At 45.1% G+C, this 24,008-nt stretch overlaps 1 protein-coding gene across 7 annotated transcripts in view; it reads right to left on the reverse strand.

The window, feature by feature from the left end:
* The window catches only part of PKNOX2 (PBX/knotted 1 homeobox 2), a 689,215-nt gene that overhangs the window by 458,493 nt on the left and 206,714 nt on the right, over window positions 1-24,008 (reverse strand). The window contains exon 3 of one of the 7 annotated variants that reach the window (XM_084611722.1): window positions 19,004-19,051. The exons of the other annotated variants lie outside the window; for them this stretch is intronic. The gene's annotated coding sequence lies outside the window, so the exon portion shown is untranslated. The remainder of the gene's footprint in view (window positions 1-19,003; window positions 19,052-24,008) is intronic. 7 annotated transcript variants of the gene reach the window in all.

A 24,008-nucleotide genomic window follows, 5' to 3' on the forward strand; every position in this document is an offset into this window, starting at 1 on the left:
AATCTCCAAGAGATTCCACACCCAAATCCTGATTCAGCTTCCAGTCCAAACACAGAACACCAGCCAGATGTAGGGCCAGATCCACATCCACACACTGCCCCTTGGGCTACCACTAATCTCAAATGCTTAAACATCTTAAGAAAATTTGCAGTAAAAACACTCTCCTCGGATGCCGCAGAGCTCACAGCTTCAGAGGAACCATTGCTGGATACTTTGCCCAATTCTGGTCTCCACATTTCAAAAAGGCTGTTGAAATAGTGGAGACAGTTCAGAAACGAGCCAAAAGAATGATTCGAGGTCTGGAAAATTGTCCTCAAATCCCAGGATGTGCTGAGATGTAGCTGCAAATCAACCAGGACCCTCAGAACTTCTGCACTAGAGCCCCTGAAATTTCCCCTGGGAGTGAAAGTCTCTCCTGCTTGTCCTCTCTAGCAGAAGCTTGTAGATAAGCAATGGAACAGATGCCGGCTGCATCTCTGTCCTGGGGGCAGGCGTATTCTGGCCTGTACAGAGAGACTGGAAAGAGTGAGCTGGGTAGGTTTCCTGGGCCAGCTGATCTTTGCAGGACCCTCAAACTCATAAGAATTTGAAACTGTGGCAAAAATTTGTGGTGTTTTATAATCTAGTCTGGGAACCCCACATCCCACTGACCTCCTTTAAAAGGTGGTGTTCACACTCTTTCACTGGCATGTTAAGAAAGGGTTAAAATATTTGTAACAGCTCTATGTATAAAAAGCAAACAGAATGTTGGGAATCATTAAGACAGACAGAAAATGTCATATTGCCTCTACATAAATCCATGGTACACCCACATCTTGAATACTGCGTGCAGATGTGGTCGCCCCATCTCAAAAAAAAAATATATTGGAATTGGAAAAGGTTCAGAAAAGGGTAACAAAAATGATTAGGGGTATGGAACAGCTTCAGTATGAGGAGAGATTAATAAGACTGGGACTTTTCAGCTTGGAAAAGAGACGACTAAGGGGGGATATGATCGAGGTCTATAAAATCGTGACTGGTGTGGATAAAGTAAATAAGGAGGTGTTATTTACTCCTTCTCATAACACAAGAACTAGGGGTCACTAAATGAAAGTAATAGGCAGCAGGTTTAAAAACAAAACAAAAGGAAGTATTTTTTCACACGGCACACAGTCAACCCATGGAACTCTTTGCCAGAGATTGTTGTGAAAGCCAAGACTATAACAGTGTTCAAAAAAAGAACTAGATAAATTCATGGAGGATAGGTCCATCAATGGCTAGCCAGGATGGGCAGGGAGGGTGACCCTAGCCTCTGTTGGCCAGAAGCTGGGAATGGGCGACAGGGGATGGATCACTTGATGATTACCTGTTCTGTTCATTCCCTCTGGGGCACCTGGCATTGGCCACTGTGAGAAGACAGGATACTGGGCTAGATGGACCTTTGGTTTGATCCAATATGGCCGTTCTTATGTATTTAGAAGTGTTCACCCCTCACCGCCCACCCATCCTGGCAATACCTGTCTAAGCTCCTAGCCCCCGAAGTGAAGCCCCTTTGGCTCAGGTAAGATTCAGTTCTTTAGGCTTTCAAACCACAATCACACTCTTTTGTAGGCCTGCACTTTTCCAAAACTCTTTCTAGTTTGAGTTCAGAGGTCTAGAAGACAGAAAATATTTCTAACTTTTCCACATGTTAATATAACAGCCTGTTGCCACAAAAGGAATATGAGAGAGAGAGAGATGGACATATATTACAGAGCCATGCCCTCGATATTGTCTTTTTCTTTCCTTTTTTGGCTGGAAAATCATTTTGTATTTGCTGGTACAGGAAACATGCTAAAGGGCCAACAGCAAAGAAGGGAGAAAGAGCCTAACACCACGAATTTTTGCTATAAACGGAGGATGTTGGAAGCGACAGACGAGGAGAAAGACCTGGGTGTATTGGTCGATCACAGAATGACTATGAGCCACCAATGCAGTTGTGAGAAAGGCTGATGAAGCCCTAGGTTGCTGCAGATCAGGTATTTCCAATAGAAACAGGGAAGGGTTAGTACCATTATAACAGGCACTGGTGAGACCTCATCTGGAGTATTGTCTGCAACTCTGTTCTTCCATGTTTAAGAAAGATTAATTGAAATTGGAACAGATGCAGAGAAGGGCTACTAAGATGATCCGAGGAATGGAAAACCTGTCTTATGAAAGGAGACTCAAAGAGCTTGGCTTGTTTAGCCTAACCAAATGAAGGAGCTATGATTGCTCTCTATAAATACATCAGAGGAATAAAATACCAGGCAGGGAGAGGAGTTATTTAAGTTAAGTGCCAATGTGGACACAAGAACAAATGGATATAAACTGGCCATCAACAAGTTTAGGCTTGAAATTAGATTAAGGTTTTAGACATCAGAGGAGTGAAGTTCTTCAAGACTGAGCTTTATAAGTTTATGAATGTGATGGTATGATGAGACTGACTACAATGGCACACAGCTGATCTGCGACTGATAGCAGTAAATCTCTCCAGTGGCTGGAGATGGGGCACTAAGTGGGAAGGACTCTAAGTTACTACAGAGGTGTCTGGCTGGTGGGTCTTCCCCATATGCTCAGAGTCTAACTGATTGCTCTATTTGGGGTTGAGAAGGAATTTTCCCCAGGTCAGATTGGCAGAGATCATGGGTATTTTCCACCTTCCTCTATGGCATGGGGCACGGGTCATTTGATGATTTGAACTAGTCTAAATGGTGGATTCTCTGTAACTTGAAGTCTTTAAATCATGATTTGAGGATGTCAGTTACTCAGCCAGAGGTTAGGGGTCTGTTACAGGAGTGGGTGGGTGAGGTCCGGTGGCCTGCAATGTGCAGGAGGTCAGACTAGATGGTCATGATGGTCCCTTCTGGCCTTAAAGTCTGTGAGAGAGAGATGGTGTAAAATCATGGAGGAGCTCCCCATTGCACATTCAATCCAGCATTAGAGAGTTGTGGTATTTACAACATGGCCTAGATTCCTGGGCAGCCAGCCATCTTTATTCCACGGCCTTGTCAACCTCACCACTAGAGGATAGTATGGCCACATTTCCCCCTTCCACATCCCTGTGGCTTATTCAAAGAGGTCTCTCTCACACAGTTTTACCCAATACAAACAAGACAAATCTGTCACGTGGCACCCGACTGATGCTGGAAAAGTCATTTAGAGGAAGCAGCTGCAACTTACATCCCTCCTCCCTACAGCCACTGTCTCCAGCACAAATGGGAAACGAGAGCAAGACCACCACTGTGTCTAGAATGGCCCATTTCTGCATCTGTCATTTACAGTGTAAGATCTTCAAGCAAGGGGCTGTATTTATCATTGTGGACTATGTAGTGCTCAAAATAGCGTACACTAGGAGCCAAGGTGTGTCTGAGGAGCTTTACACACGGCTTCCTAACAGGACCAGCCAAAGCAGATAGAGATGGGCAAAAAATGGAAAAACAATTGTGTGAAAAACTCTATCATTCCTAAATTGTCTGTTTTCAGGGTTTGGAATGGAGCCATTTTTGTTATATTTATATATTTGCAAATTGCTGTTTAAAAAAATTAATTTTTCTCAAAATTTTGGAATTTTGTTTTTTCCCCTTCATCTGTCTCTTTGGGTTTTTTGTTTGGGGTGCGTGTTTTGGCACTGCAAAGTCAGCTGAAGGATGTCCAGGGGTTCAGTTTTCATTTTTTTTCCTCTTTTTCCACTTTGTAAGTTTCCAAAAGGTCTCCACCTTAAAGTCACCTAAGGGTAGAGTGAAGGAGATTATTTTTTCCTAGGCCTGCTCTAATTTTTCTGGAGACTGGAGGAGAGCATCACTCAAAAGCAGTTATGTACAGAGGGCCATCTCCATAGCCGCTGAGGAGAATGTGAGTTTTGCCATTGCAGTCACTGGGGGTACAGCAGGGGAAGTGCGATCACTCGTTCCACATGGATGAGGACTCAGAGGCACGAAAGAGGCTGGAAAGGAGCGAGCCATGTTACTGTACCATGACTCCCCTTCGAATAAAATAGTGGGGGCTGCTGGCTGGGATTGTGCTGGGTCAACACTGCTAATGTCTCAGCTGGCTGATGTCTCCCTACCTGGTGACCATGGATCACTCCACTAGCAAGGATTCCCACTATTTTGCCTGAAAAGTCCAGAAAGCCTTGGAAGAAGCTTACTGTTATGGTTCATTCTGGGGCAGAGTTGTTGTCAGCCACCTCACTGTGTTTTCAGCACTTCTGTAAAATATCTGGTGGGAGACATATGGGTCCTCTTTTAAGAGTAAGACTAGACTGTTTGAATGGCCTGATTAAGGGCTCTGATTTATTTTTTGTGTCTCCCTCCATGCAAGACTTCTCTAGCAACCAGGGATGCAACAAAGAACTTTAAAGGAAAGAAGTGAGAAGGACTCTCATGCTCCATTGGGCTGCTCAGCCTGCTGAAAGGCACACATTCCAACATAGCCACCAGTACTAGTTAAAAGGGGCAAAAGTAAGAGGCAACCCCCCAATAAATCAAAACTCGGCTTGATACTCATTAATTAGCCAGTAACAGTATTTATATGCTGCTGGCATTCTCAGAAACACAGAACGGAGGTCCACATCAATATTAATGCTGCTGCTGTCCTGTTAGTACCCTGAGTCCCCTAGAAACAAAAAAATATTTCCAAATTCAGAAGATTTCTTAAAAAAGAAAAAGGGAGAACAAAGGGCATCAGGAGTACCAGGTACTGAATAACTGGATTTCTATCTGCTGGTGTAAGGAATTAACCCAGATATTAGAATTACAAACCAGGGCAAAAGGCACCTAGATCCATGAAATACAGATAAATATTTGAGCTGAGGAAATAATTCACAGTCCGTGATCTAGTTATCAGATTTTGTCTTTACACTGTTCATGATTGGTTTCCATTTTTTATTCCATTATTTAGCCACGATTCAAAATTATTTGTGAATTTCACCTGGAATTCTTCCCCTTATATGCATAGCTCAGAAACCATTTATTGCAAATATTCAGTATTGGAACTTTCAAATTCATGCTGTTTTGGCCGGTCACACAAGCCATGTGGCAACTGTTTCTGTTCCCTGATTCCATGAGTTATGTAATAATACAACACAGCCCAGCATCTGAGTTTTGAATATAACAATTCAATGTACAGTTTCAAACTGGCATGTGCTAAGCATTCTAGCATCTGAGCTTCAGATCCACTTCTGGCGACTGTTTGTGCCAGTAAAGTTGGCCATGTTCATGGAAAGTGAACTCCAGAGGGTAAAATTGCCATTTATTTTCAATTTCAAATGAATATTTGCAGAAATGTTGGCTCCACTATTTGCTCAGCTCTAATGAAAATGCAGAGAGCGCGCGGCAGTTTGGTGACACTGCCAGACGCATTTTAGAATATTTCCCTCTACAAGAGGGAGCACTGGGTGCATTTCTCTGATCTGTGCTATGCAGGAGGTCAGACTAGATGATCAGAATGGTCCCTTCTGGCCTGAAACCTATGGATGAAATTTGGGCCCCACTGAAGTCAATGCCAGGTTTTGTGACTGCCTTCTGCCAAGTGCATGTCAATCCACCAACTCCTGGGAGACAGTCACAGTATGTCGCAAGCATGTCCCGGCTCCACTGTTTAATTCTACCTGAAACTTCTTTTTGAAGCCATTTTCTGTTCAATCTTATTTTATAAGGCGGCACTCATACACAGTTTATAAAGGGTTAATGAATTATTAATAGAACATATATATAGATATAAGCACATCACTACAAGACGGTATTGAGGGTGATAAGTAGAGCTTTCCATTGAAACATGCAGTTTCATCAGAATCAAAACATTTTGTGAGAACATGTCGATTTCAACAACATTTTGGATGGGAAAAAGTCAAAAGTCTTATTTCAACAATGTAAAGCCATTTTGTTTTGACTTAGTCATTCTGATTGCTGTTATTACTTTTACAGTATATGAATATATTAATTAGATGTTATGTTTAGCTACATATTGTATTTAATGTTATAAGTATATATAATATAATAAATAAATATAATATATAAAGTCAAAATTAAATGATTTTACATTGCTGAAATGAAAAGGTTTCAATTGTCCCAAATTTTTAATATATGGAATTTCCATTTTGTGGGAAATTTTTTAATTTTGGTTTTTCATTCCAGTTTGTAATGTAAACCAATAATAAACTAATTGGTGCTTTAAAGGGCCATTTTCACAAAGCTGAAAATAATTATGAGCCAAATCAGTTGGGAGGAAGAATTTAAGGAAAATGTGAGTGCTAATTGGTAATTGTTTAAAAACACTGTACTAGATGCCCAAAAAGCCACAATCCCACATGTGATGAGGAAGGCCATAATGATTTTAAAAACAACCTGGTTTAGAGGGGAAGTTTTAAAAATTTCAATATTTTTTTTTAAAATAGAAAAAGAAAATATATAACAGCTATAAAAATAGAAGAAAGAGAAAGTTGATAGTAATGAATATAAATCAGAAGTTTGAAATTGTAGAAAAAATATAAGGGAAGCAAAGGATAGAAAGATAAATCTATGGATAGAATTAAGGACATTAAAAAGGAGTTTAAGAATGTTAGGAACAAAAAGAATCCAACAATGGTACCGGTCCATTACTAGATGGAAATGGTAGAATTATCTATAATGCAGAAAAGGCATTAGTGTTCAGTAAATATTTCTCTTTTGTATTTGGGGAACAAACAGATGATGTCCCACCATAGGATGACGACAACACTATTTCCATTCCACTAGTATCTCTGGAGGATGTTAAACAGAAGCTACTAGAGTTAGACATTTTAAAATCACGAGGTCCAGATAACTTGTATCCAGAAGTTTTTAAAGAGCCGGTTGAGGAGCTCACTGGACCATTAATATTGATTTTCAATCAGTCTTGGAACACTGGGATAGTTCCAGAAGACTGGAAGAAACCTAATCTTGTACCAGTTTTTAAAAAGAGTAAAGAAGTTGACCTGGGTAATTGTAGTCTTGTCAGCGTGACATTGATCCTGGGCAAAATAATGGAGCGGCTGGTATGGGACATAATTAATAAAGAATTAATCTAGGGTAATGTAATTAATGCAAATCCACATGGGCTTATGGAAAATAGATCCTGTCAAACTAACTTGATATCGTTTATTGATGAGATTACAAGTTTGGTTGATAAAGATAGTAGCATTGACATAATATACTTACACTTCTGAAAGGCATTTGAGTTGGTACCATATGACATTTTCATTAAAATCTAGAATGATATAAAATTAACATGCACACATTAAATGGATTAAAAACGGGCTAAGTGATAGGTCTCAAAAATGGAATTGTAAATGGGGAATTGGCATTGAGCAGTTGTGGTTCCAGTGGGATTTTGCAAGGATCAGTTCTTGGCCCTACACTATTTAATATTTTTATCAAGGAAGAGGACAGATTCAGAGCTATCTGGATCACTTGGTGAATTGGCTCATGCAAACAATATTTGTTTCAATACGGCTAAATGTAAATGTATACATCCAGGAACAAAGACCGTAGGCCATACTTACAGGATAGGTGACTCTATCCTGGGAAGCAGTGACTCTGAAAAAGATTTGGGGTCATGGTGGATAATCAGCTGAACATGAGCTGCCGGTATGATGCTTGCAGTCAAAAGAGCTAATGCAATGTGTAAACAGGAATCTCGAGTAGAACCATTATTTTGTCTCAGTATTTGGCATTGGTGTGACAGCTGCTGGAATACTGCATCCAGTTGTGGTGTCCACAATTCTAGAAGGAGGTTGATAAATCGGAGAGGACTCAGAGAAGAGCCATGGTAATAATTAAATGATTTAAAAACCTGCCTTACAGTGATAGATTCCAAGAGCTCAATCTATTTAGCTTAAGAAAGGAAAGATTAAGAGGTGACTTGATGACAGTAAACAAGCCACAAACCTCAAGTACAAGACAATAAGTACCTACATGGTACTCTCTTCAGTCTAAAAGAGAAAGGTAGAACATGATCCAATGGGTGAAAGTGGAAGCTTGACACATTCAGACTGGAAATAAATATCTAATGGTGAGAACAATTAACCAAGGGCCATGGTGGATTCTCTATCGCTGTCAATTTTTAAATCTAGATTGACTGTTTTTCTAAAAGACCTGCTTTAGGAATTATTTTGGGGCAATTCTCTGGCCTGTGTAATACAGGAGGCCAGACTAGATGATCACAATTGTCCCTTCTGGCCTTGGAATCTAAGAATCAAACAATCTTAACTCTAGAGTAACACAATGCAATAACCGTACAATTGCCATTAATGCATACTACAGCTTGGGTTCTCAGATGAGATTAAACTGATTTTTAAAGTAGTTGGGTTTTGATTTTTGTCCTCACTGTGTCATGATGGAGCCTCAAGTGATTTTGCCTTTCCACCTCTGAGTTGTTTCAGGGTTTGTATGTTCTTGGTCCTCTGCTAATACAAATTGCAGTTATTCCTGATTTCTTGAGGATCGCATTTCTTTTGCTTGCAATAGGAGGCTTGTGATTTCTATCTGCATATTACTATGCATTGTTTGTCTCTGTTCAGGAACAGAGAGACTCCTTAGCAATTGATACAAACTATCACAGTGAATAGGAAATGCTCCAAATTTACAGGGCAAAAAGCATGCTGGGCTTTGGCAAATGCTGCCTGCCTAGCCTATTCCATTCCCATTTTAACTGAATGAATGTCGTCATCTAATTACTCTTTGAGAGCTAAACCAGATATATGTGGGGTGGGGGGGGGGAATTAAGCAGATTAGAGCAGGCTGTGTCTTAACTGAGCAATACTAAAGGCTTGTGTTGAAAGAAATTCTGCACTGGTTTATACAAAGGACAATTAAATGTTGCCTTCCCCATCCTCTTTGTAGGGGAAGCCACAGCATGGGGAAGGTCCCTGGCCCAGGTTAACTCTCTCTAAGTTATGTATGATTCCTCATTTTTCATCCTACCATCCTCTGCCTGAAGCAGAGCAAGGAGATACAGCTCATAATCACCCACACTTCAGAAAGAGCCTCTCCTCCAAGGCAAAGCTGCATTCCTACTCTTTTAGATAAACTAAATTCCCAACCAAACTTTAAACCAACGCAAGTACTGACAGGAACAATTGGGAATTGAATTCTCGGCTGCACAGGCCAAATGAGAATACATTCATGTTTCATTTGCCATGGCAGCTAAACCGGCAAATGCTGTTTAGAGGGCCACTGCAGGGTTAAATCCTGAGAAGGCAGACAACTCTAAAAGTTACCCTTTCTGCTACAGCTTTAACCTGGTGCCTTGCAGCACATCTCTATATTCTGTGGAATGGATTTAACAAGAGAGGGCCAGAGCTTGGACCATACTTGGGAGGCCTTAACGGGCCCAATAACCCAGTGCGAAAACAAGAGTCTTCTGACAATATATACCTTGCCTCCAACAGAGCCTCTGAGAACCATGTCTATCTTGAGGGTCCATGGGCTTGGGGCCCACCCCCAGGGGTTGAATTAGGAGAAGTGACAAGTTCAAACACACAAGGGCTGGATCCTGCCATCGGTACATTGAGGAGTACCATGGAAACCCACAGGATTGCTTATAGAGTAAGGCACAGCTCCGTGTGAGTAGGTGTGGCAGAATCAGCTCAGAGTTTGCACTTCCCCATGTGGGTTATTCTTTCCTTGGTGGCCCTGGTCCAAAATGTTTTCAAAATGGTCCAAACTTGGGGGAGGGATAGCTCAGTGGTTTGAGCATTGGCTTGCTAAACCCAGGGTTGTGAGTTCAATCCTTGAGGGGGGCCCTTTGGGATCTGGGGCAAAAATTGGGGATTGGTCCTGCTTCGAGCAGGGGGTTGGACTAGATGACCTCCTGAGGCCCCTTCCAACCCTGATATTCTATGATTCAAGATAAGAGTGAGTAGCACAAAGCAACCTTTTATTATGTTGGCACAAGAGCACCTTCTAGTGGTGGCAGTGTTATTTGGCTCATTGTGACAGGTTTCAGAGCAGCTGCCGTGTTAGTCTGTATTCGCAAAAAGAAAAGGCGGACGTGTGGCACCTTAGAGACTAACCAATCTAAAGTGAGCTGTAGCTCACGAAAGCTCATGCTCAAATAAATTGGTTAGTCTCTAAGGAGCCACAAGTCCTCCTTTTCTTTTTGAGGATATCTATGAGCAGATTGTGATTCCCTAAAATTTATTCAATATTTTAATTTGACAGAAGAAAAAGCCAAAATTTTTAGTCTAAGGCCTGATCATGAACTGTATCAATGCTAGAAATTCTAGCTATGTCATGTAAGTGTGATTGCTTACATAAACACCACAACATTGTCTTCTGTAACCTGGAAGGATGAGTGTAAATGTATTTAAAGTTTGGTTTTCATCATGAGACTTCGGAATTCACTTTCCTGTCATGTCAGTAGGAAGTGATTTAGTTGGGGATTGGTTCTTCTTTGAGCAGGGGGTTGGACTAGATGACCTCCTGAGGTCCCTTCCAGCCCTGAGATTCGATATTCTATGATTTTAAGTGATCCCTCACATGGGCATGGAAAGTAAACAGAAAAGAATCAAAGCAAATTCACTGACAAATACAAATGAATATGAAGATACTGCAGTTTTATTTATTACTCTGCTCAACTATAATGGAGGAAGATCAATTTCATGCTCATTTCTTTATCCTGGGCAGCAAACACTGGCGCCAAAATGACTCAATACCAGTGCTGCTCAAAAATTTTCCAACAAAAAAACCTTTTGTCAGATAATATGATTTCGTCAAAATTAATATTTTTCACAGGGTAATGTCAAGTTTGACAAAAATATTCTATTTTCCAAAATGACATTTTGAAATGGAACAAAATGTTTAGTTTCAAAATGTCAATTTGAAATTAAATATTTGGTTTGAATCAACATTTTTGACTTAAATGTCAGGCTATCATCATATGCTACAGAAATACACCATAACAAACATAACGGCAAAGAAAGACAATGCTATCTCCTCATCAAATTTCACCAATCCTTTCTGTGCTAGTTCTTTTCAGAGCTGGTAACTGGTTTTTGCTCCTATTCCTTCACAACTAGTTGAAACTGAGTTGCTGGGAAATATATCTCAGGGACAGTCTAGCAAGGTAAATATGGATGAAACTAGGACTGTGGACCAAAGACTATAAACTCAAATATTTAACAAAAGTGTTCACCAAAGATCAGAACATGATTTACTGTTACACTGATTGGTAACTATGAACTATACATGTATTTGCTACACTGAGTGATACATTTGTACAATATGTGTAGGGCCCTACCAAATTCAGCGTCCATTTTGGTCAATTTCCCGGTCATAGGATTTTAAAAATAGTAAATTTCATTATTTCAGCTATTTAAATCTGAAATTTCACAGTGCTGTAACTGTAGGGGCCCTGACCCAAAGAGGAGTTGTGGGAGGGTCACAAGGTTATTGTAGGGAAGGTTGTGGTACCGCTACGCTTACTTCTGTGCAGCTGCTGGCAGGGCGCTGCCTTCAGAGCTGGGCGCCTGGCCAACAATCACCGCTCTCCAGCCACGGAGCTCTGAAGGCAGCACAGAAGTCAGGGTGGCAAAAGCGCAAGCCCTGTAAGATAACCTCATGACTCCTCTGCAACTCCCTTTGAAAAACGTAGGTCTCCCCCATGAAATCTGTGTAGTATAGAGTAAAAGCACACAAAAGACCAGATTTCACAGTCCGTGATGCATTTTCCATGGCCGTGAATTTGGTAGGACCCTAAATATATGATTTGAACTTAAGATTGTCTCTATTTCATATAGATGTATCATATTGCTCATCATATATTAGGTTTTGTGCTCCTTTTATTTTTTCAGTGTTGAATTGTAATCTGTTTTTCTGCTTTTCATTGTTAACCTCCAAGCCAGCCTTTCAAACTGCACAGAAACTGCCTGTTTTCATAGATTTTCTGTTTTCTTGGTGGCTCTGGATTCCTGGATGGCAGCAGCTACACACATTTCCTGGTCTGAGCTGGCTGATTGGAGGACTCACACTTCCTATTGACCATACAGTATTTGCAGCATTGAGGAGCGAGGGTATGGCTCTTGTGGCTGTGCATATCGGGCAAAGTCTAACTCAATATCTGAGCTATCTGAAGCTTCATGGTAACATCTGCCTCAGTGTTGATACATGTAGGTTAACTGCCCTCAAGATGTGCTTTGAGATGTGGACTGAAAAACACCATCAAAGCTTAGTTCAAATGAGTGATTCACCCACTTTAGCACTAAAGCCATACAAAACTACAGATTTCACATGATTTCCAGCTCATATTGATTCAAAACAGTGCCCATTCTTGACCAACAATCTTCAGAGCCTCAGCAAGTCTTTCTGTGAACTTGACCCAGGTGTCCAGGTTGTAACAAACCCACAAATACAGGTCATACATGGCTTCAAGTTTCACTTGTTAGTATTAATACTAGTGATTTTATGGGGTGCCTAGGAGTGCCCATCAAAGATCAGGCCCCTTGTGTTTGCTGCTGTACAGACAAACAAAGAAGACAGTGTCTGCCCCAAGAGCTCAGTGGGACAGACAGGACTCCACAGATAGGCCAAAGAGACAACGGGGAGGGGAGGATGAGATGCGGAGTTTAGCTGGAAGGCTTCTCATTTGCCAGCACAGTGCCAAGCCCGAGGGGGGTGGGCATGTGGCAGAGGTGGGTTGAAGAGGGGTTTAAAGGCGGACAACAGCAGGTTGATGGCTGATGAGTTTTTCGCATGTCTAGTGGGCAGAGTGGAGTCAGTGTGGAGGGGTCTGAGGAAGCGGTATACGGGAGGGTGATCAAGGCTGCCATTCTGGCCGCAGCAAAGACAGGGTCAGTGGCTTGATAAGCTAGTACAGTCAGTCGTACCAGTTAACGTTGTTTCGTTATTCGGTTGCTGATCTATTAGAGAACATACTTGTTTAAAGTCTCGTGCAATGTTCCATTATAAGGTTGTTTGGCTCGCCCCACTCAGCGTTCCAGCCAGGGAGCAGGGTTGGGGGCTTGCCTGGAATGCCAGGTGGGTGGAGTGGGGTAAGCCCCCATGCCCCAGACCCTGCTACGCCTCTCTCTCAACCAAGCTTTACACTCAACATTGATGAGTACAGTATTAAATGGTTTGTTTAAAACTTATACTGTAAATGTATACAATATCTCTTGCCTGGTGAAAAAAAATTCCCTGGAACCTAACCCCACCTATTTACATTAATTCTTATAGGGAAACTGGATTTGCATAACATCGTTTTGCTTAAAGTAGCATTTTTCAGGAACATAACGACAATGTTAAGCAAGGAGTTACTGTAGATCTGATGGGAGGGGCCACACATGAACAGCTCTAAAGGCAAAGAAAAGGAGCTTGCATTTGATGGGGGGTGGGGGGGGACAGCCCGGGGAGAGACACAAAAGGGGGTGATGTGATTGCAGTGGTGAGCCAGGAAGATGCAGCGTGTTTTGAATGAGCTTGAGTGTCAGAGCCAGAGGGAGGAGATGATAGTAGTCAACCAAGAGACAGGGAAGCCAGCACACAAGTCGTAACTGTTGAGCTCCCCAGCACTGTTCAGTGTGAAATGGGAAAAGGGTGAGAAGGAGCATTCTAGTGACTGGTTAAAGATCTTTGGCAACATCTAGGTTTATTGTAAATCCAAATATTCCCAGGTACCTCTGAAGTGCCTACTACTTCCTTTCTTCTGTATCCACCATCACCCAGCCCCGAGCCAGCCTCTCTGTTGCTGTTGCTCAGGGACGTCTGGCTGAGGGCTCCAGGGCCTGGCAGCAATGACAAGCACTAGATTTCAGGGCTAAGTTAACGAAGAAGTGAAGGAATCTTTCACAGCACAGAGAAAGTGCCACTTTGCAGTGAGGTGCGTCTGACCTCCCTATGCAGTGCATTGCCAGAGGAAGGGTCACAGAAACAGTAGGGAAGCGTCAGCTTGCCCTGTGCGGGGTTGCTAGAGTGTAGATGGCCTGTGAAGCATTTTCCCCCTTAGCACTGTTATTCAGCTGGCTGCCCGCAGAAAGCGGGGGCATTGGTCATTGCTGCTGGCCCCAGAGAAGGATTTCCCGGTCCGGGAAGTGGTGTCATGACCCCACCACCCTGCTCACTGGTGGCACTGTGCTGGCAGAAGCACTGGCTACATCTTTACCGAGATGCAGCTGCTCCAGCAGTTCCCTCTAGGCCCTGGAGACCTTAGGGCCTTGAGCTGTTCAAAGGCCCCATGCCTCAGCCTCTGCCTCCATTGCAGCCTGAGCCGCTCCCACCACCCCCGGGTGCGCTCATGTTCTCACAAGCCATAATTAAACCAAGGCTGGGCTGAGTTGTGCCTAAAATTCCTATGAACCTAGGACCTCTATCCAGCGGAACATGAGGCCTTAAAGTCCCTCCAAAGGAGGACAAAACAGAATATGCATAAGTGAGGTGATAAAACAGTAAGTTATTAGCCTGGCTCCTACGGCCAGCGTGATTCAGTCCATAAAGTGGGGGATGAGACAATTACTCTTCATCCTTAGCACACCAGTCAAGAGTCTCACAGCAGATATTTAAAGCTGTATAAAAGTTCAGTGTGCTGAATTACTTTGAAACCACCAAAGCATGCTGGGAGAAATGCTCTCTCACCCCTATGCCTGAGAGCTCCAGGGCTCTTCTGGGCACAGCTCTGGGGCTGCTCCACAGACCACCTTTCCTGTTAGTAAGTGAATGAGTGAATGCTGCTTTCTGATTATTGGTGTACACTGGTTTTCAACACAGAAGCCTGGTCCCTGTCTACATTAGAGCTTACACTGCAGAATAACCAGTGGAGAACACATGTTCCCACTCTGCACGATCAGGATAACACAAAGAGGTTGGTGGGCATGTCTAGGTAGCTCCCTGCTCAGAGCTGGCGCCTCCTAAGCACTACCAGGATGTCCTCTCTCCTAACCCACACTGCTCTCCCACAGTACCCATGGCAGAGGAGAAGGACGCACAATGTATTGTAGTTGCTCCTTCCAGCAGGAAGGCTTTGTTTCTCCTCCACCAAATAGGCTCTGTTTACACAAGCATTTTTCTTAAAATCTCCTTCCATTGACCTTCTCCTGCGGCAGTTTCATGTCCAGTTGCTGAATTTTAGTGATATCGCAGTGCTCCTAGAGACAGCCTGTGTGCCCAGCACTCAGCTTGAGTAGCGAGGCAAGGGACTGGGAGACAAGTGGCGGCTCCAAAACACGCACAGTCACACACATAAGTTGTTCTTTGTGCCCTCCACTCCGGGCTGCTTCCACTTCAGCCACTGCTCAGACCATCAGTCCTGCTCTTGCTCCCACCACGGCCGAGACGAAAGAACTCGACCAGGGCAGACTTTTTTCGGCTGATACTGTTTGACAGATTTACAGATTTGGGTCAATGGAAACATTTCGTGAATTCCGGTAGATTTCAGAGAACTGTTTCAATCAGAAAAAAAGAAATTTTGGAAATGGCAACAGTTTCCAAACTAAAATGTTTGGATCTTCTGGGTTAAATTCACAAGGGGACATAGGGTACGTCTACACATCAAACAAACACCCAGAGCTGGCCCATTGCAGACTCCCCCCTCACAGGGTCCCAAAGCTTGGGCTCCAGCCTGAGCCTGCATGTCTACACTGCGGTTTTACATCCTGAGCCCCAGGAGTCGGAGTTGGCGGACATTTAACTGATGTGTAGCCATAACCTTATGCACCCTTTACAAAACCAAGGACACAGGAGTGGCCTGTTATACCCAATAGTCCAGCACTTAGGGGCATCACCTGGCATATAGGAGATCCAGGTTTGAATCCCCATTCTAGAGCAGGGGCTTGGATTCAGGCCTCCCCCCCTCCCCGGAAAATATATTAATTGCCGGTCTAGATTAGAAAATAGAGTGGGTCTCTCTCCTGCTGAAGCTATCCCACTCTGCATAAATAATTAAATATTCAGCAGAGCTGGGACTGGAATTTAAGTGCCCCCATCCAGCTGTGTGCCTTAGCCACTGGGCTCTAGCATCTTTCTCTCTGGCCCACTGAATATTTAGTTATTTTTTGCTTTGCACAGAATGTCTCTGCAGACTTCTGCTTGGACACCTTGAAGTTAGCGCCAACAGGCCAGGTACTTATCTAAGATCTGCAGCAGGGTGTCACTTGTACTTTACTCTTATCTTCTCCAGAAATGAAGACAAATGACAATATCCCTTCATGAGGGGCAGGGAGAAAAAGGAGGTAGAGCATGTCCCAAAACTGACCAGCAAGAGCTCTTTCAATATTTTTATAACATTGAGATTGATTTTACACAGAAGAATTGGAGCCTTCAAAGACAAGACTTCAGGCATTTAACTGCAAAGCAGGCGGCTTTGCCAGAGGCTGTCACTGTAAGCCAGCAAAAATCATGACTACAGACCAAAAATGAGACACTGAATGTTGCTTGATTAATCTCTGTCCAAAGAACCCTTCTTTCACTGTTTCCTGCTTTCCAGATGCACCCCTCCATGCTCACATCCCATTTTTGAGTGATTTCCTTCTCTAGATGGGGCATTATGTGGTAAAAGTCTTTTAACGCCACCCCAGAGAGGATGCCACTTAGTTGATCTGCATATTTGCTTTTTTATTCACATGACTCTTCCACAGTAATTCCTCCCCCACCCCCCAACCTCAAACACATCATGACAAAAGCTTCATGTTGAAGTTACTCACTGCTATCTTTGCTACAGAAAGGAACAGCAGCCACTTGTAAATGAGCAGGATTGCGCTCTCCGTGCATACTCTGAGCCGGGACACGCTGCCTGGTGATATTTCAGACCGACACCAGCTGTTAGTGAGCTTCCAGTCAGTCTGCGCCAAGGAGGAATATTTTACTGTCTCTGTGCTGGGGAAGCACTGCACTCAAACTCTTCGCACATGTTCCATGGACTCACTCACCTAGGGACAATGAGCAGGCTCCACCTGGCCTCTGCTTGTCCCCGTACCCAGCACGCCTTCTGCTTGCTAAGCTCTCCTCCCGACTTCAGCCATTGCTCAGGGGCACCTCTGGGGTGTGCCCCACAGATTCTGCATGATCCAGACAGTGAAACTTGACTGTAAAAACAAATCTGAAGGGGTGAGTAGGGTCCCTTGCATTGGCTTCCTACAAATGTAACCCTGAGCACGCGTTGTTAACGTAAGTGATCCCTGCGGCTGTGCTTGCTCAGTCTCAGGAACAGAGCTGGGCAGCCTCAGCTAGACCACCTGACAGGACGCCCTGTCTGATTAGCTGCTGGAGCTAACGGACTGGCTCTTAAGCCCAACGGCAGCTGCAGTTCAGCAGCTGCTCAAAGCATTTACCCACACGCCGTCTTGTTCCCAGCCTTGCTCCCGCCCTGCTCCTGCCTTGCCTCACCCCAGGTAACCCAGCTCTGACCTTTGGCTCCAGTTCTGACTTATGACTTTGGCTCTGACCCTTGGCTCAGGCTCCTGGCCTCTAACTCCAGCTCTGACCCTTGGCTCCGATTCGTGGCTACCGCCTCCATCTCTAACCACTAGCCCTGATCCAGCTGTAAGTAGGCACAACATTGCACGGTTTGAGCGGCCAAAAACCAAAATAACGGAGAAGGGGTCCAGCCTGGTGGCTGGAATGGCTCCCTCTGAGGCTAACAGCTTCCCGCTGGAGATAGTGGGTGTCTTACACACCCTGCAGGTTCCAGCCACCATATCTGACACCAACCTCTACTCTCTATGAGCCGGGGATGCCCCTGCCTGACAAGTTTAACAATGATTGTCACAAATTTTGACAGTTTCTCAATCAGTGCCAGCTTCTATTTCTGCCATGCCCATAGTCATTCCCCACTGACCAGATCGAGGGGGAGGGGAGGGGGCTGATTATCAGCCTGCTGACTAGGGAAGCTCTGTCCACACTCCTGTGCCAGCTTGAGAACTTCATCCAACCTTTGGTGACCCAACATGCAAGGATGCTGCCCAGGCCACCCTGCAGGTGTTGCAGCAGGGGCACCAGCCACTTGCTAAGTATAAGACACAGTTCAGCCTCTTGGTAGCGGCCATCCAGTGGAACGAGGCCATAGAGTGCTATTCTTTTTTGCCTCAGCCTAAATGAGGATATCAAAGCTGAGCTGGTGCAGGTGGAGTCCCCATCTGGCCTGCATGCCTTGATTGACCTTAGCAAAAGGTATGATGACTGCTTGACAGAAGCAAAAGGACCTGTCTCCCAGCCCCCTTCAGCCCAGGTGGCTCCAGCCCTGCAATCACCAGCGCTTTCTCTGCTGCCCATACAAATCGATCAGGCTCATCCCCGTGTCTCCAATGTGGGGAAATCTTGATGCCAGAGATGAGGTCTATGCCTATATTGCAGGGAACCAGGACACTGTCTGTCAAGCTGTCCTGCAAGACACAATCTGCGTTCCAATCAGGGAACGCCAGGTCCCAGCCCCAATAGAAGTGCCTGGGTGGGAGTGGTGCTCTCCCCCTCTCTTTGGCACGCAGCACCAGTATCTCTCTGGTGGTACCTTGGCAACAACTAAGTGGGATACAACACACCTTCAACTCCCCTTGAGATCCAACGCTCTACCATGTCCAAGGTCAACCTGCAGGCACTGGTGGACTCAGCTGGAGTGCCTCCAGCAACTTCATGGACTTGGATTTTGTGTGGGTACTGTGACAGAGCTCTTTCCTTGTCTCCATGGGTCCCACATTTCCTGGCAGATTTCACTAGCCTCAGAGGCTCACTGCAACCCTCCACATAACCCTTCTCTCTCTAGAGACAAGGGTCACAGTCTACTGAGCCATTTTAATCATAAGCCAGTGAGGGGGGTGAGGAGAAGCTATCCTCCCTTGCACAGTCATCTGTTGTCACCCAGTCTCAGTGATTAAACAGGGGGGAGGGCAAAGGGGGGAGGGCAAAGGGGGGAGCCCAGGCCCACCCTCTACTCCAGGCTCCAGCCCAGGGACCCTAATAGTATCAGCTATGGTAGCTGACCTTTTAGAAACATGACACATACAATTCCCTGGGCTACTTCCCCACAGCAGCCCCCACTTCCTCAAGCTCCACTTCACCCTTACCTCAGGGCCTCCTTCCTTGTGCCTGATATGGTGTGTACTGCTCAGCCTCTGCAAAAAAAAACAAAACATAACTTCCTCCCAAAGCTCCTGACATGTCCACCCACCTGACTGGCGGGGAGGCTTTTAACTAGTTTCAGCCAGCCCCTGATTGGCTTCAGGTGTCCCAATCAACCTAGCCTTCTCCCTGCCTTCTGGAAAGCTCTTAATTGGCCCCAGGTATCTTAATTGACCAGGAGCAGCTGCCATTTAACTTATCCTGGTACCAGGGATTTGTTTAGCCTGGAGCTAATATATCTCTCTCCCACTACTTTTCTATAGCCATCTGGCCTTGCCCTGTCACAGTACATAAGATCCAATGCAAGAACTCTCCAGACTTGGGGAAGTCTATCGATGGCTTGCTCTTTTTGTCAGGCCCCATTACCCATCACACTGCCCCCTTGGAAACTGTTACCCTTCAGGGTCACTGAAAGACCCTCCAGTTTGGCTTTATTCAAGTACCAGACTCTCCAGTTGTCCTTAGCATGGCCTGGCTTGCCACCCATGACCCATGCATTTGTTGGCGTGTGGGCACGGTACAGTTCTGCTCCCTGCATTGCCAACACTTTTGTCTCCGACTATGGAAGCCCTCTACTGCTTCATTTGTCTTCCCTGAGATTCTGAGTCTAAGCAGGTTAATCCATGAGGAGTCTCAGCACCCCCTGTGGCTACTTCCATTGCCTTTGTGATACCTCTTAAATAAAAGCCCTTTGCCAAGGTGTTCAACAGAAAGAACTTGGACACCTTGCTGCCCCATCACAGCTATGACTGTCCCATTGACCTCTAGCCTGAAGCTGAAATTCCTTTTGACCACATCTATTCCCATTTGGAGTCTGAACTGCAGGCTCTCCATGACTACCGCCAGGAAAAGCTACAAAAGGGGTTTATCCATCCTTCCACTTCTCCGGACGGGGCTCCAATTTTCTTTGTTAAGAAAAAGGATGGCTCTCTAAGGCTTTGTATTGACTGCAGGGCATTAATCAGGGCTACTGTTAAAATCGATACTTCCTCCCCCTCTTTAACAAGCTTTTCAAAAGACCCCACTCCACCAAGGTTTTTACTAAACTGGACCTTTGCAGAGCGTATAATTTTGTCCAGATTAAAAAGTAAGATGAATGGTAGGGACACTTTGAATATTTGTCCATGCCATTCAGCCTGTGCAATCTCTCAGAGACTTTTCAGTACTTCCTAAAAAAATCTTCAGGGATATGCTAGATTGCTGTTTAGTCATTTATCTTCATGACATCCTAATCTTTTCTGACATTCACACTCTCCACAATCATTATGTATGCAGAAATACTGCACCAACACTATTGACATGTGAAACCCAAAAAATGAACGTTTGACCAGGATACGATAGAATTCCTTGGCTACATTATCTCTCTCAAGGCGCTAACCATGGATCCAGGCAAGGCAGTGGCCATATGCAACTGGGCCATACAAAAGGGGCATCCATGGGGTACAACAATTCTTAGGCTTTGCTAGCTGTTCATCAAGGGGTTCATAGAATCATAGAGTATCAGGGTTGGAAGGGACCTCAGGAGGTCATCTAGTCCAACCCCCTGCTCAAAAGCAGGACCAATCCCCAATTAAATCATCCCAGCCAGGGCTTTGTCAAGCCTGACCTTAAAAACTTCTAAGGAAGGAGATTCCACCACCTCCCTAGGCAACACATTCCAGTGTTTCACCACCCTCCTAGTGAAAAAGTTTTTCCTAATATCCAACCTAAACCTCCCCCACCGCAACTTGAGACCATTACTCCTTGTCCTGTCCTCTTCCACCACTGAGAATAGTCTAGAACCATCCTCTCTGGAACCACCTCTCACGTAGTTGAAAGCAGCTATCAAATCCCCCCTCATTCTTCTCTTCTGCAGACTAAACAATCCCAGTTCCCTCAGCCTCTCCTCATAAGTCATGTGTTCCAGACCCCGAATAATTTTTGTTGCCCTTCGCTGGACTCTTTCCAATTTATCCACATCCTTCTTGTAGTGTGGAGCCCAAAACTGGACACAGTACTCCAGATGAGGCCTCACCAATGTTGAATAGAGGGGGACGATCACGTCCCTCGATCTGCTCGCTATGCCCCTACTTATACATCCCAAAATGCCATTGGCCTTCTTGGCAACAAGGGCACACTGCTGACTCTCATCCAGCTTCTCATCCACTGTAATACCCAGGTTCCTTTCTGCAGAACGGCTGCTTAGCCAGTCAGTCCCCAGCCTGTAGCTGGCTCATATCCAGCTTCTCGTCCACTGTCACCCCTAGGTCCTTTTCCGCAGAACTGCTGCCTAGCCATTCGGTCCCTAGTCTGTAGCTGTGCATTGGGTTCTTCCGTACTAAGTGCAGGACCCTGCACTTATCCTTGTTGAACCTCATCAGATTTCTTTTGACCCAATCCTCCAATTTGTCTAGGTCCCTCTGTATCCTATCCCTGCCCTCCAGCGTATCTACCACTCCTCCCAGTTTAGTATCAACCGCAAATTTGCTGAGAGTGCAATCCACACCATCCTCCAGATCATTTATGAAGATATTGAACAAAACCGGTTCATCCTAGGCGTTGCTACAGGCTGTACATCAAGGGGTTTTTCAATCTACTTGTTCCTCTGACTGCACTGCTATGAAAGGGAATCTGGTTCACCTGCTCCTCAGAAGAGCAAGCTGTGTTTGATCAACTAAAAGAGAAATTCACCACTGCACCCATCCTTATCCACCCAGACCCCACAAAACTGTTTACAATGGAAGCTGACATGTCCAATTTGCCATAGGGGCAACAATGTCCCAGCTGGCAGATCCTCATGGTCAACTTCACCCCTGCGCCTTTCACTCTCATAAACTGGCCCCAGCAGAAAAGAATTATGATATATGGGACAAGGAACTCTTTGCTATCAAGGCTGCATTTGCAGAATGGCATCATCTACTGGAGGAAGCCAGGTTCCCCATCCAGGTTTTCAAAGATAATAAAAACCTGGAGTATCTCCAAACAGCCATGACCCTTAACCAACACCAGACCCGCTGTTCCCTCTTCTTTGCCCGCTTTGACTTTGTAGTTACCTATCACCTGGGAGCAAGAAATGGGAATATTGATACCCTGTTCAACAAGGACAAGAATGGTGAAGACCTGGAACCTAATAAGCTCACTGTTACTGAAGCCGAGTAGTAACTGTGGCTCACAGTCCTGAGTGACCCAAGCAAGATGTCACAACCACAACGGCGGTATCTATGTCCCAGAGGAACATCCATGGTTATGTAATAGAATGCTACTTGCTGGGCACTTCGGCTACCTCAAATCCTGGAGCCTAATCTTGAGGAGTTTCTGGTGACTGGGCTTGCAAGCCTGGTGGCTGGGCTGGGTTCAGTCAAGAACTACATAAGATCCTGCAGCCTTTGCACCCGGACTAAACGCCCATGCTCAAACTTCTCCAGCCCTTGCCCATTCCATCTCAGCCATGGACTCTTATCTCCATTGACTTTATTGTGGAGCTGCCATGTTCCTAGTAGCATATAGCTATACTAGTCATGGCCCATCTCCTAACCAAGATCCCCTGCCATGCCAACTCTACTGCCCAGGAAATGGCTTGCCTTTTCCTGGGGAACATTTTTCATCTCCCCGGATTGCCAACATGCACCATGTCAAACCACGGTCCTCGTTTTGCTTCCCAGTTCTAGTGGGCATTTCTAAGGCTTCTGAGGATGGAGCCACTCTTCTCATCTACCTACCAGCCATACACCATGGGCAGATTGAGCGGGTTAACCAGATTCCTGGGCAATACCTTGGCTGCCTTCTGAATTATCATCAGGACAACTGGTTGTCTATGCTTCCATATGCCAATTTGCTTATAATAATGCCACCCATGCCTCAACCCAGCAAAGCCAGCAGGACCACCAATATCAGGGCCCTTTGGCACATCCAAACTGCAATTTACCCAGGTCTCTGAAGATTAACTCCATGTTTCATGTCTCTCTCCTGAAGCCCCTTCCCATACCATTCCAGCCCTCTGCCTGCAGTGGTCCATGGACAAGATGAGTACATTGTGCAACAAATCCTCAACTCCCGATGTGTTGGGGACAACTGCCATACTTGGTGGCCTGGGAGGCTTATGGCCAGGATGAATGGTCCTGGGAAATGGCAGAGCACATCCATGCCCCAGATCTGCTGCACGCTTCTCACAGCGTCTACCCTGAGATGTTGGGTCTGGGGGCATCCTTGAAGGGGGTACAGTCAGGAATAAAGTCCTGCCACTGTGCCAGCTCAGTCTCCTGGCAGCCTAATGAACAGAGCTGGGCTCCATCAGCTAGACCACCTCATGGAATGCTCTGTCGGGTTGGCTGGGGGAGCTAGCAAGCTTGCTCGTATGTCCAGCAGCAGCAGTTCAGCAGCTGTTCAAAGCATTTGCTACATCTCAGACCCAGCCCTACTCCTGCCCTGGCCCCAGCCTTGCTTTAGTCCAGGTAACCTGGGTCTGACCCTTGGTTCCAATTCCTGACATGTACCTTTTGGCTCTGACCCTTGGCTCTGGCACCTGGCCTCTGACTTGTTCTGCTCTTTGGCTCCGATTCCTAGCTACTATCTCTGGCTCCAACCACTAGACACAACTGCCCATGCCCCACTCCCTGACACATGCTCATATATTGATGGGAGGGAGTACCTGGGCCATGCTTTCTGCAAGTGTTCACACTAAGTGCCTGATAGTTCTGTTCAACCAGACAGGGAACAGAAACAACACAACGTGGCACATGAGGGCACTGCCACCTAAGCCTCACATCTGAAGTTAGGCCAAGCTCCGATTACACGGAATTCATACCAAGTTTTGTTGAATAACTGTAAATAACTAATACATGTGAGAAAAGGACATGGAGTTTCTGGGCAATCCCAGAGCTGAAATCCACCAAACATATTACTTGGCCCACAGCCCTAGTCAGAAGTCATTATCACCAATGAAGGGCCCTTGATTTTGGAATTCTGCACTGC

The sequence above is a fragment of the Lepidochelys olivacea genome, assembly GCF_965140295.1.
Source record: "Lepidochelys olivacea isolate rLepOli2 genome assembly, chromosome: 22".
NCBI classification, from domain to species: Eukaryota; Metazoa; Chordata; order Testudines; family Cheloniidae; genus Lepidochelys; species Lepidochelys olivacea.